The sequence below is a fragment of the Caloenas nicobarica genome, chromosome 10, assembly GCF_036013445.1.
Source record: "Caloenas nicobarica isolate bCalNic1 chromosome 10, bCalNic1.hap1, whole genome shotgun sequence".
Lineage (NCBI taxonomy): Eukaryota > Metazoa > Chordata > Aves > Columbiformes > Columbidae > Caloenas > Caloenas nicobarica.
The window spans coordinates 18,656,037-18,669,126 of NC_088254.1; the positions used below are offsets into that span (position 1 = coordinate 18,656,037).

At 40.5% G+C, this 13,090-nt stretch overlaps 1 long non-coding RNA gene across 3 annotated transcripts in view; it reads right to left on the reverse strand.

The window, feature by feature from the left end:
• Positions 1 to 13,090, reverse strand: part of LOC135992297 (uncharacterized) — a 31,662-nt gene that overhangs the window by 3,005 nt on the left and 15,567 nt on the right. For 2 of the 3 annotated variants that reach the window (XR_010606717.1, XR_010606716.1), the window contains exons 5-9: positions 12,003 to 12,185; positions 9,013 to 9,230; positions 6,365 to 6,841; positions 5,136 to 5,222; positions 4,366 to 4,424 (exon numbers count right to left, since the gene is read on the reverse strand). This is a non-coding gene — a long non-coding RNA (uncharacterized LOC135992297). The remainder of the gene's footprint in view (positions 1 to 4,365; positions 4,425 to 5,135; positions 5,223 to 6,364; positions 6,842 to 9,012; positions 9,231 to 12,002; positions 12,186 to 13,090) is intronic. The other variant, XR_010606718.1, reaches the window with a different exon arrangement.

Below are 13,090 nucleotides of genomic sequence, written 5' to 3' on the forward strand. Positions count from 1 at the left end.
TTTATTTTTGTCTGTTCCACGTTTTTGCAGCAGACAGCCTGCTTCATACTTTTTTTTTTCTCAAGTATTGCATAAATCCAACAAAAGTTGCAGATGAAGCACCCTGCTAAAGCAGCGCTCCATTTGAATAAACATCTAGAAGCATCTTTACCCATGGTACCTCCCCAGTCACACAGTCAAGAGAGGGGTAGAAAAAAAATCTGGTTCCTGTGATGACCTGAATGTCCCCACATTAGACCTTCCGCACCCTTCTAGCAGGTGGATACCTCACTGAGAACATCCTGGTTCCCATCTCTTTCAAGGAGAAAAATCCTTGGGCCCTCCTCCAGGGCCATGGTATCACTATTTAACATGATGTATTTGTGCCTGTCTGATCAATGGAGTAATGTTAGACATGAATTTGGATGGTGACATTTCAGGCAATGACAGTAACTTAGAAGTGATGAACTTTCACTGTTATTCTGGTTTTTATGCCCAGTTTTTCCCACTCTGTTTGCTAAGTGAAGCGGCAAGACTTAATGATATAAATCTGAAAGGTCTCTGGATGGATTTAGTACTGAAAAGAAATATGTAGACAGATGGAATCATATGCCTTGCTTTACCATGGTGAATGTATTGTATTTTAATGTGTTCTAATGAACTTAAAAATGACTCCCCAGTGTGCTGGCTGCCTGGGTCAGAGGGGTTGTTTTGAGCTTGCCGTCTTCCTGGATTCTTGAGATAATTCCCTCTGGATTTGTTGGGTCAACAACGAAGTGGTGATAACAAATACACTGATGCTTTAATCCAGTGCTATGCTGTCTCCCTCTTTGCGATGTGGATTTTTGCATCCTAACAGTTACACTGCTCCTAGTTTAACAACTTTAGGGCATTAGTGACAGGCAGCACAAAGCCGGTTCCCCTTTCGTTCCTAGAGACCAAACGTCCTGGATGGTCTGTGTGACACAGCAGATGCCACAGGTTTAGTTTTGCTCAAAGAGTTTAAGAGCTTTAGTTACCCAGAGAGGAGCAGGAGATTGATGGTGTTCATTGATAGTGATAGGGAACTGTGTGCTCTAAATCCCATCGCAAGCGAAGAGGAGCCTACCTCTACATGCTACTAATATCTATAACTATAGAAAGCTTTCCTGTTTAAAAAGACTAATTAATAATGCTTAGTGGTCTGGATTTGTGAGTACACATTGTCAGGGATTTTGGCGGGATTCGGGAGGTGGGGAAATGAGTTAACGCTGCATTGTTTAAAATTACGAGGGTTTAAAATGATAAGCAGATAGGGTTTCCACACCAGATTGGAGACTTTTGTTCTCTTTTATTTGTACTAAAATCTCAGCTTGAGCTCACATTGTCGTTCTACCCGGACTGCTTCCCAGACAAGCTAATTTGTCTACCTGTGTTCCATTTTAGGCCGTGGTTTTAATTTGAGAATGATTCCTGCTAATGCCAAAGACTGGATAGAACATCCATTAAAAGTCTACACAGCAATTGAAATGGAAAATTCCAGAAGAACCCCTATTAGAGGTTTTTCTCCATCAAATCAACATTACAGACTTCTTATGCATTTCTTAATTAGACATTGATATTAACTGGACTGTTGCATGATTTAAATCTAGCTCTTAATCTCAGCTATTCTATGCTGCTGTAGTTTTTATGACATCCAACTAGCGACTGCTTTATGCATTAATCTATCTGGAAAACCACCTTCACTTTTTTTTTTGTCTTTTTTTAGAAGAATAAAGGCCCCAAGAAGGAAATGAAAGCTTTTGGATTCAGCCATTAGTAATTTTCTGCTTAGTATTTGAAAAATTGCTTATTTTAATTGCTTCATAGAAGAAAAAGATATCAAAGCTAACGTTCTTTCTCTCCAAACTTTGTAATTATTTCTCTCAGACTCTTATTTGAAATGCCTTGAAAGGATTTTCATTGAAATGTAGATTTCTTCTCTTTCAAAAGTACTTTCATTCCCCTGTGCTTCTTTCCTTTTTTTTTTTTTTTTTTAATTTTAGTGACTTCCTCTCTAGATTTAGAGCAAAATACACACAGTTCAATCTCTGGACACTGTAGTGTGTGTCACACAGATGTCCCTTAAGTGCCCTCTTCTTTAAAATAAACCTTTTGAGTGCCTAGAGACTGTGCTGACAATTGGCCCAAGGTCTCAGGCAGCTTGGCATCCTTGGGCTTCCTCCATGGACAGTGAAGAAGAGACATAGGTGTTATAGGGGTTCGCTCTATCAGAGTCCTACTCATTCTGAAAATTGCTTTTTAATGTCACTACCAAAGTCAGGGGAGCCGAATGGAAAAATTTCACACGTGTTAGCGAGCATGTCAGTGAACAGAATTTTGGGGCTTGCAATAAAATCTAGGGACAAGTTAGTTTTGTATAGTTTCAGGTTCCGTTTCCAGTAGTATAAACCCTGAATATTTTAATCCAGAGAAAAATTTGCTCACCAAATCCTGTAGTTAGTTCTGTATTGTATTTAAACCTCAGTATCACAAAGCTGCAGGATCATGTTGGCCTCATCAGTAATCCTTGGTACCACTACAGCAATAGTAACAAGAAGTTCTTTATTTCACCTATACATCTTCAGGAAACATTATTTACTCATAGATTATGATCTGGTCAAAATGATCTATACATTCATTACATCTAGAGTGGTCTTTCATAATTCACAGTACCTAAGAATAAGGCAAAACTCACATTTGTTTACAGTAAAGCAATTCTGCTCAGCAAAACAAGATGCAGAGAAAATATTGTCCTAAGCACCTTGTGACCTGCTCTGAGTCCCAGGTGATTTCTCATGCCAGCTCAAAAACCTCTTCAAGAGCCTCAGAAGAGTGGGGAGCTGGCTGCCCCAGAGACTCTTCAAAATATAGCTGTTCTCTCTGCAAATAAATGATCCCACAAGCCCAATGTGGTCACAGTTAAGGTTATCTTGTAGGGGGAATCTACCCAGTGGAACAAAACATTTTGAGAAGACTGAAATGAAGCTAAAGCATTCTCCATATCAGATTTTCACATGCATTTTTCGCAATAACACAAAAGGAAGAAAGAGAACAAGAAAATGAGTTAGAGGAAGATGGAGAGGGAGATGGACTATTAAGCTACTTTTTTACTTTCTGAATTTACAGTCCTGATAGACATCTTTATTCAAAATTACTCATTTTTTTAATATTCAGACACTACAGTTTTCAATATTAGGTCCCAGATTTGTCTGGACAGATTACCCTCTTATTCCCACAATGAAACTTAATTATCCTTTTTGTATCTTCAGATACTTTCAGTCATTTCCTGAACTGTTTTTAGGGACAGAGAGAAGCTGATGGGTCAGCTGGTAAAGCAAGTACCATGCATCCCCATTGACCACACATTTTTTGAAGGCAGAAGCCCTTTGGCCCCTGGTCTCCTTAGAAAGATTTTGAGCGTTACTACAAGTATTGTGCTCATATCTACTTTTGCTGAGTTTTATTTGGTTTTTTTTACTAGGTAGAGACTTGTCTTTTTCTCAGTACCTTTCTGTGTATGACTTGGAAGCATCTAAATGTGATTAACTCACCTGGAATCTGTAGAAGGATATTTGAATGATTCATATCTGAGACAAGAATAACTTTTCATGAAATCCAGGATGGAAATGACTGCATGGTTTAAAACACACCTTCCTGTATCACTGCTGTTGCAGCAGGAAGGAATGTGTCTGAGTAGTTTAAGTCCAAATGACTAAATAAATTGTTTCAAAGCAACAGTAGTAGCACAGAGGGCATAAGTTGCTGATATTAAGTAACTACTAGACTTCAGTAGGTCATCGATTTCATTTAAAAAAAAAAAAAAAACACAACACACCACTATAACACACATCTGTTATCACTACCTTCTGTGTCTGAGCAAAACTACCAAAGAGTAAAGCACTAGTCAAGGCAGAAAAGTTGCATAAGATAACCCAAGACTTGCAAGTACTGAAGAGAAAATGAGTGTCCATTTGATCTTTGAGAATTATTTTTTAGCTATTATTATTATTTTTGTAAAAATTACTTCTGTCTCGGTTATTCAAATAAGCAAAGAAATGTTAGAAGAAAATAAAATATGAATAGTCTTAAGAAAAAAACCCAGTTCATCAGAAAGTAGAGAGAGCGCACAACCAATATGTGTTATAGAATCCTTTGTGAATGAAACACTAAATCGCAAAAGGCTGACCTGGTAAAATAATTGTAATATATAAATAGAGCAGGTGTTGCCACGGTATGCAGGTATGCTTTATTGGATTGAGTAAGTGGTGGTTAAACACAGTTTCACAACTAGGCTGGGACTAACAACAAACTTTGCATGGACTTTATACATTGTATAAAATCCCAACCGAACAAAAATCCACTTACCCTGGAATAATGTTCATATTCCGGCCACATATCTGTGTGAAAGTTGCTTCTTCCAAAGTCTGAAAGCAGAGAACAGGATGGCACAGAGTCACCAAGACCACAGAGTCTGTCAGACCACAACCAGAAATTAAGATGGCACTGCAGAATAGAAGTTTCTCCATCACGCCCAACCTGCATTTTTTCCTGATGAGTTTATCACTCTTCATAATCTCCACTAGCATGAGAGAACAGATAATTTGTTTTCTATAGATACAATAAATAGTGCTTCAAAGGACATGACATTTATACAATTTGTCATTTCAGTGATTCAAAATAAATGTAAAAAGAAAATATGTCTAAAGCAACAAGCAGCAGGATCCCAGGACAGAGGGTCTCAGGCTGAGCCCTCAATTTTGCTGCTGATGGGTTCTGCGGTCTTAGACCTGTCACTTCAGCCTTCAGTCTGGGTGCATTTGTCTGCCTCCATAAAGCAGATAGTTAACACCTTTTATAGGGCTCTTACAGTACAGTGTACTGTACAATCTGTACGGTGCACGGCAATAAACTGGGTCCTGATCTCATCTGTGCCCTTGCTCTGTGCGACTGGAAAACGAGTGATAAAAAATAATAATAAGCTCTGAATAATTATGTATAATCCTCATAGTGAAGCAGGCTTTGAGCATTGTGAGTTCTCCACTGGGAGAAGTCCCATTTAAAAAAATCTCCCTGGCATAAAAATGAATCAGATCCCATCACATGAATGGCCTGCATTTACTATTCTTTTCACTTACCTTCTAGTCGTTCATTTTCTGAGCTGACTTGTGCCTGTTCCCTGGTTGTCAACAGGAACTGGTTAACCAGAACTTGCTGGAAATGGACTATTAAATAAACAAACACGGAAAGAACTGCTGACTCAGCAGATGCACTATTACGACGTCAATGTAAAGCGATCAAACAACAGCTGCAACTTCTGAATGTCTCGTGCTTCACACCACAAACAGCAAGGGGAAAAAGAGAAAGAGGATTTTGACCAGTGCTAATAAATTTGGAACAACACTGGATTTTGAGATCACAAGAAATTCAGGATGGGTCTGTGCTCAATTCTTGGTCTGTCTGAGCAGCACATGTTCTCCTTCCTGTAACCATTGCAGCATTAAGCACTGCATCCATCATCTGTAAAAAGGCAGCACTTGGACTACCCTGATAGCCAGGACAACTCCACTATAGCAAAAAATACCAGCATCTCAGCTCTAGAATATTGAAAATATTTTGGAAGTTCAGGAGAAAGCTTCTCTCACCCTGAGCTCCTGACAGCTCCAAGTGTGACACCAGGGCTGCTGGTTTCATCTGGGAGACAGGGAAGGCACATGCTGCCTAGACTTTGAACCTCTTAGAAATGGTTGTTACCTTTTCATACCAGTTCACACCTGCTGTATTGGGCTTGCGCCAGGTATGGGGTATCTCCCCCAGGGAGATAGAGCAAAACATAATAGGGCAGAGGCAGAAACTCCACGAGTAACCTAAAGGATTTTTTGGTGGGAAGAAGGGAAGATTTATTATGGGAATAATCTGCTGAACATTAAGTGTCCTGGAGCAACTATTGCAAGACTGAATCAGTGAGTTTCAGTGCAGCTTTAAGACGTCTACCCTAAGGAAGCATTTGCAATTGAAACTGCATCCTCTTTTTCTTAACTCTCCAATTCCCATGGGCCAGCAGTTTCCTTGCTAAATGAAATGCTTCTTCAGGGAGACCGCAGGGATTGGTAATGCAATATAGTGCCTTTCATCTCTCACCCATGAACACAAGTCAAACAGAGTTTGGTAAATGGCCAATAACCCTTCCCATCCCAGGGGCTGTTTGGTGACCTGTGCGAAATGAGAAGGGTCATCCCAGTGTCTGTTTACTAGAAGGCAAGTGTCAACTTCACCATAAAAAGTGACCCAGTTACTACTCATTATCACCCCACTTAACATTCTTAAGCCAAGAGAATGAGCCCAGAAAACTCAACCATATTCTTACCCAACAATGGTGGTCCCAATACATCAGGGCTTGAAGTACATTAATGAGGACAGTTGCATTGTAGCAAACCAGGCTGTGCCTCTCCTGAGGACAAGAAATCCAAGTCTGAACTTCTCACAGCTGCATGGGATTGCAGTTCTCCTCAGATCTACATGGAAATTCCTGGGAATAATGGTTCAGTTTGTGGGTGCGGCAGGCACTGAAACATGGCAATGAAGTTACGGAAAGCTGCAGACTTCTGCAAATCTGCATTTAGGGCCTTAAACAGACACAGGCAACTTGCATAGAGACACAGCATCCAGCACTGATAGTGTTAATATGCGGAGAAATCCTTCACTGGAAGGCTCTGTTCCCTCACCTGTCATGAATATACTGTTCTGGTTACCAAAAATAGCTGCATTCGGAAGGGTTGAAGGCCAGAAGCTCACTTGCCCTATGCACTGCTCATTTTAAGGTCAGAGCTTCAGCATCAGGAACCTGTTAGAAGAAAGAGGAATCACTTTAAAAGTTGTTGCCACTCTGGAGGTTACCGCAGATGGTCGAAGAGGGGAAAGGGAAGGGCAGGGGCAGATAAACACTTGGCCACATGAAAAATCAGCTGCCCCTAAATTTCAATAGATCTGCATAAACCTCTGAAATCCACCCAAAATTCCAGCCAGCTTGTTCTTACAAAGTTTCTAGTAACCACTATAATTTTCTAGCCCTTCTATGCCATAGTAATGATAACATTGTCGCTGTCAACTCTGAGTTACTGTTTAATCCCTATCTTGATTAATTGCATTCAATTGGTATATCTGTGTTAATTAAATAGAAGACAGCAGAGGCAGCTTTTACTTCTTATTCTTTTGTGTAGATCATTTCCCAGGGCTTCATAGGTTGTGGAAAAATAACAATACAGACACACCACACATCATATTTCAGCTCAGCTGATAAAGCTATTTTACTCATACAGTGGCCCATGATTTTTTTCACATATCACAGTATAGACTTAATTACTGTGCTGCTGCTGCATGGCAGCTCCCCTCCACTTTTTTTTTTTTTTTTGTAGTATTTGCAAGTCATACTCATGTTTTCCTGTCATCCCTGAGCAATGTGCATGCGTGCGTACAGGCAAATGCCAAGCCTGGAAAGGAAATTTGATGCGTGTCAATGAATTGGAGTTTTCAAACTTTGGCTGAAGATTAGTACATGTAAACATAGCTCTGGCCCCTTCATCTTGGTTAATTGGTCACAAATGCTACTTGACACTTCTCAAATCAGACACTTTACATACTTCTGAGCATAGCTGAACTTTTTTGGCAGGAATTAATTTGCTTTGCAACTCATCCACTCTTTCCTGGCCCAATCCCTACTCCAGTGATTTCAGTGCAATGTTCTGCCAGCGCGAGAAGCACAGAGGCAGGACCAGATCTGTTTCCTAGCCTTGACGAGCCTGACTTTGTTGACTCCCTCCAAAATCCAATTACTGCAGCTAATGTTCCGCCCTTTGCCAGCCTTGATTAACAGTGGGATTTTTACCTTCGGTCCCCTCTCTGTATTCCACTTACTGTACAAGTTACATTGCATCGGAGTACATTCAGGCTAGACACGAGAAAGAACTTTTTTTTTTTTTTTTTTTTTTTACAGTGAGGGTGGTAAAATACTGGCCCAGGTTGGCCAGAGAGGTGGTGGATGCCCCGTCCCTGGGGACAACCCAGGCCAGGCTGGATGGGCTCTGAGCAACCTGATCTGGGTGAAGATGTCCCTGCCCATGGCTGGGGATTGGACTGGATGAGCTTAGAAGGTCCCTTCCAATGCACACTATTCTATGATCTCTGAAAAATGAAGACCACAACGTAGCATCACCAGAAAATGTAACTTCTGACATTCCAGGATGCTTCCACAGCGGCATTATCTTTATGAGAGGTGGCTACAGACACCATCCACCCCCAAAGGGATTGTCTCACTTTTCTTCTGCAAACTGTGTGTGCTCCAGCAGAGAAGGGGAATCCATTTCTGAAGTGCTGATGAAGTTTGAAGTAGACACAGAATGTCATGCTATCAAACAGCCTCCTGTTTGCTCCGACATAGTTGCGCGTTTACGCACTGTGCACTGGCACTGCCAGACCTGAGCAGACCATATGCTCACTTGGAAGGGCTGCCAGGTCTCAGGGAGCATGACTGTGCCTATTCCAGGAGGGATTTGGGGCAGCAGCATGTTCCATAAAATACAATACTTCCAGCAAAAACCTTTATCTAGTGATATATTTCTGGCCAGCCTTTGGACTAAATGACAATTTAGCAACACATCCATGTACATCTATGAATAACCGATGGAAAATATTATTCACCAGGATGTTGATAAGCTGCAGCATCTAAAAAATGTTTGTCAGTTTGCTCTTTTCAACTATCAAGTGGGATGTGTGCCAGCATGCCTTCCTCATGCTAGCTGCTTCATCCAGAAAATGGAGAGAAAATAATTACACCATGTCAGTTCTAGAAGAGGGCAAAGATTCCTATGGGTTATTTTAGCATTCTTGTCTTGCTCATCACTAGCACTAAGTCTGTAAACTAGATTGAGCTCCTACCTGCAGAAGCAAAGGACAAAACTTTTTGCTGCTCATCAGGTATAGACTGTGAGAGAAACAAATACCTGATCATGCACTCACATTGGCTTGGTTCTCAGGGCTTCATACAGTTCAAAGCACTGATGAGGAGCATCCAGGACAAGAAGAGTTCACGCAATGTTCCTCCAGCCTCCAATACCTTGTGCCATGATTGGAAGCTAAACCACTGCACAGCAACAACCAGGGAACCAGCTGCATCAACCATCTCTCTGTGTGCTTGTCCCCACACTTTCCGAGCACAGTCTTGTGATGGTTCATTCCTAGAAAAGAAGGGTATCTGGTGTTACAAGAGATAAGGCAGATTCACTGTGGAGAATCGAATGTCCTTATTGTCCCTGAATTTGCCGTGGACTAATGCAAGAGAAGACATTGCATGCGAGTATGTCTTGGGGTTTCACAGATTCTTACTTTAAATTAAGCAGATGGAAACATATCTTGCTTCCTCCAGTTTAACTCTGGTATTGGAACCGTTATGGGAGTGGTGGGTATGATATTTGTAGGTGAACAAGGCACCAGTTGGCAGAGAGATGCAACATAGCTCTAACGCGTGAGCTAAGGAGGAGGCTTAATTTCCATTGTTATTATATATCACTATATAAATTTAGCTTTCAGGTCCTAGACATTTTTAAATGACGTGTCTAGTGTTAGAATAGAAGAGTATCAGGAAAAGCGAATTACAGGTTACAGGCTTCTAGTATTTGCAGTAGAAGAACTATTATCCTGATTAAACTTATAGAGTACTCATTTTTGTTGTTATTAGAGGGAAAGGATGGTAGAATTAGGATGTATGGAAAGAAAATACTGAAGAAGGGGAGCCAAATAATTTAACCAGGACAAAGAACTATGATGGCTGCTCAACACACTTCTGTTTCCAGTACATGAGCTCACCCTGTGCATGTGGATCCACAATGTTCAGCAATTTCGGAGAAACCACTATAGGTACTGATGTCTGGTACAAATGAGAACAAACCACAGCCCACAGAAAGGCCTGACCTCACACAAAAAAATCCAGATTGGGACATGGGTACCTTTTTGTACCATTGAACATCTCCATAGTCTTTGCTAGATGAGAATGGAAACTGGCCAAATGACTCCAGGAGCTCAATACTTCATGGACAAAAATCCTTTCCCACCACCAAAAAGGTCAAAGTCAGACTCTTGAACATTTGAAATGAGAGTATAATAAGAAAACAATTTTGTTCCCAGGAAAGGTGAACCTCCCTTTTGAATCATTATTTTGTGGATGGGGCTAACTGGCCATAACCAGTACACAGGTACTCCTTGTTGTAAGTCCACTGCGTTGCCTCCTGGATGTCACTACTGAAAGTAAGTGAGCTGTTGCTTCAGTGGCTAAAGATTTACTTGCTTAATGCCTGGTGTCATCAACAAATTCAGGCTGGCAATGACATCCTACTTGTCTAAGCTAATATACAGCTTTGCACCCTCCTTGGTTTTCTTTCCATTCGAACTTATGTCTTAGTGTAAATGTCTGCCACCAACCAACATTACAGCTGAGGTGAATGAAGTGATGAATTAACACGCAGTTTGCATGTAGATAATTAGAAGTCTGGCAGAGTAGATCACATTAAATAATGTATCATCATTATGTTTGTATTTTAAAAGCATCTAAACAATATTTTTTTTTCTTCTATAACTCCATCACTTCAGTGCTGTGACACTAGGGATGAATTGCACTATGCATTTTGGTAGAGATTTTTTCCTAAAAAATGATAGAACCACTTGGAGCTTGAATTATTGCTGTAATAAGTTAGTAAGTTGTCCCTACTTAAGAAAACTCTGGTGTAAGGAGTAAACCTGCTTGTTTGGCTGTGCTGCCAGAAACAGGGTGATATTTAATTATGACAATTCAAACTCATCTGGTTTCTCTAAGTGTAGACTATATTGATTTACAGTACTAATATAGAAAAGGTGGAATTAAAAAGCTGGTTTATTTAGAAACTGACTTATTCCTAAAAATGTCTGTTCAGCTCATTTTTAAATATGATTTCTTATCCCAGGTGAGTTACACTGCATTTCTGAATCTCAAGAACTGCTTGTGCCTGATAACAACTGATTGAAGGACCGGCATAGTTTGATCATTTTGATTGTAAGATTATTGTTTTTTGCTTTATCGGACAGTGGTTCTTGCAAAAGAGAGATTAAGAGCACCAGAGACTGAATTATGGACCACAGTTAGTGCGTGAGACTTAATATTGGTACAAGACCACAGTCTGTAAGATCAGCGGCAAATGAAACCAGCTTGCAGGCAGAATCAATGTCTTGTTCTGAAAAAAAAATGCATGGAAAATCCGTACCAGTGTTTCAGCATGACAAATGAACTCGGGCAAGTTGAAGATAATCATGATTATTTAATATTCCACAGCTTTATAACTCGATACTCTGTGGACAAAAGATCAGAAGGCTGCTGAGTCCAAAGTTTTGAATCTTTGGGTCAATATGCTTCTCATGTCTTCAGCATTTAGTTTAATTTAGAAGGAAACAGTTCTGAGCTAAGATAAGATCTCAAACAAAATTGACATGGACTCACAACATGGCCTAACATAACAATTTAATCTATCCTGTGCTTTCACTGAAAGAAGGCTTAATAACTATGGTATGATTTCACCTGCTGCTTCTAACATTTGCTCATTCTTTTTTCCTGAGAAAATTTGGATTATCAGATAGCGAGCAGCTTTGTTCATAGTAGACAAACTTGAATTCATTTAGGATTAATAACAATGGCTTCAATCCTCGATTCAATGGCAGTCTTAATGAATGGGATTTTTGGGAGACAATTTTTTCTGTGTGTGTTACAGAGAAATCATTAATTCTTAATTTTCCTGGGTGTCAGGTGATTACAGCACATAGCACAAAATGTTTTCCCCTATGAATCCAGCCTTGGGCAGACAAACTGCAGGAACATTCCCCAAGCCCCAGCATTGCAGCTACAGGCCACTTTAACCTTGTTATTTCAAAATCTGAAGTTTCACAATGAATTATTTGGTGTGAGGAAAAGCACGTCTCTTACTTACAGTATTATCTCAGGCCTTCTTGGTGATCTGATGCTGGGGAGTAAGGAGAGAGGGATCCACATCATTGTGATCCATCAGCAGTCATAGGTCAAGACAGGACTACTCAGATGGAGGAATCCAGGCTGGATCTGGATTTTGGCCCAATCCTTCCCGTTGTCTTAGATGTGGGCATCTTCCAAATTCCTGTGGGAAATCCCGAATTCTTTATTATTTTCCCTGTCTCTTGGGAAGCAACAGGATCACACACCACAACTGTTCCCAGCTGAGCCACTTGGCTGGGCTGCGCTGCCCAAAATGAAGCACCCGCTCACCTCGGTAAAAATTAGCACACTTCAGTAAATTTACCCTGCAGGCAATTTTACCCTGGAAAAACATGGCCCACATTGCTAGAGTTTATGACACCAGATTAGAGCTTTTCACATGCACTAGAAGGATTTTTTTCTTTTCTCTCTTCCCACCTCCTTTACCCCAGTAACATCCAGTTGCTTAATTCCATTTGAAATCACTCGGGGTAGGCACCTAAATACCTAAATAATCTTGTCCTTCATGCCTGTCAACATCTTGAGGCACCTAACCACCTTTAGAGATGTGGTGTGAAAGCTTGTGAACGATGCAATCGAGGAGGGAAACAAAAGACGAGTATCCCTATTTACTGCCCAAGAATCCACAAAGAATGCTGCTTCAGCTCTGCTCTGATTTCTAATTAGATTATGAGTGATGTAGGACTCGGAAGCCAAGCTGGAGTTTGTGCTAGCACTTTGCATGTATGAATGACAAAGGGACACCACTTTCATATTGATTCAAGCAAGGCAGTGAAAGAATGTTTAAATATCAAGTGCTTGATGCCCCAGTTTGCCAGAGCACCTGGAAATATCAAATTAATTCCAGGTGTTCTGCCATTAAGACAGGCTTGTTTCTTTTACAGCCGCACACACAAAATGTGGCTTCCAGTTCCACAAATAAAAGCTGAGTGGTTTCTGCTCCTAATGCCTCGATAACTCTGACATATTGCAAGTTCTGGAAAGAATTTTAATCTACATATTTTTTTTTAAATAGGGAGGGGAGCAAGGGGGGAGGGATTTTAAATA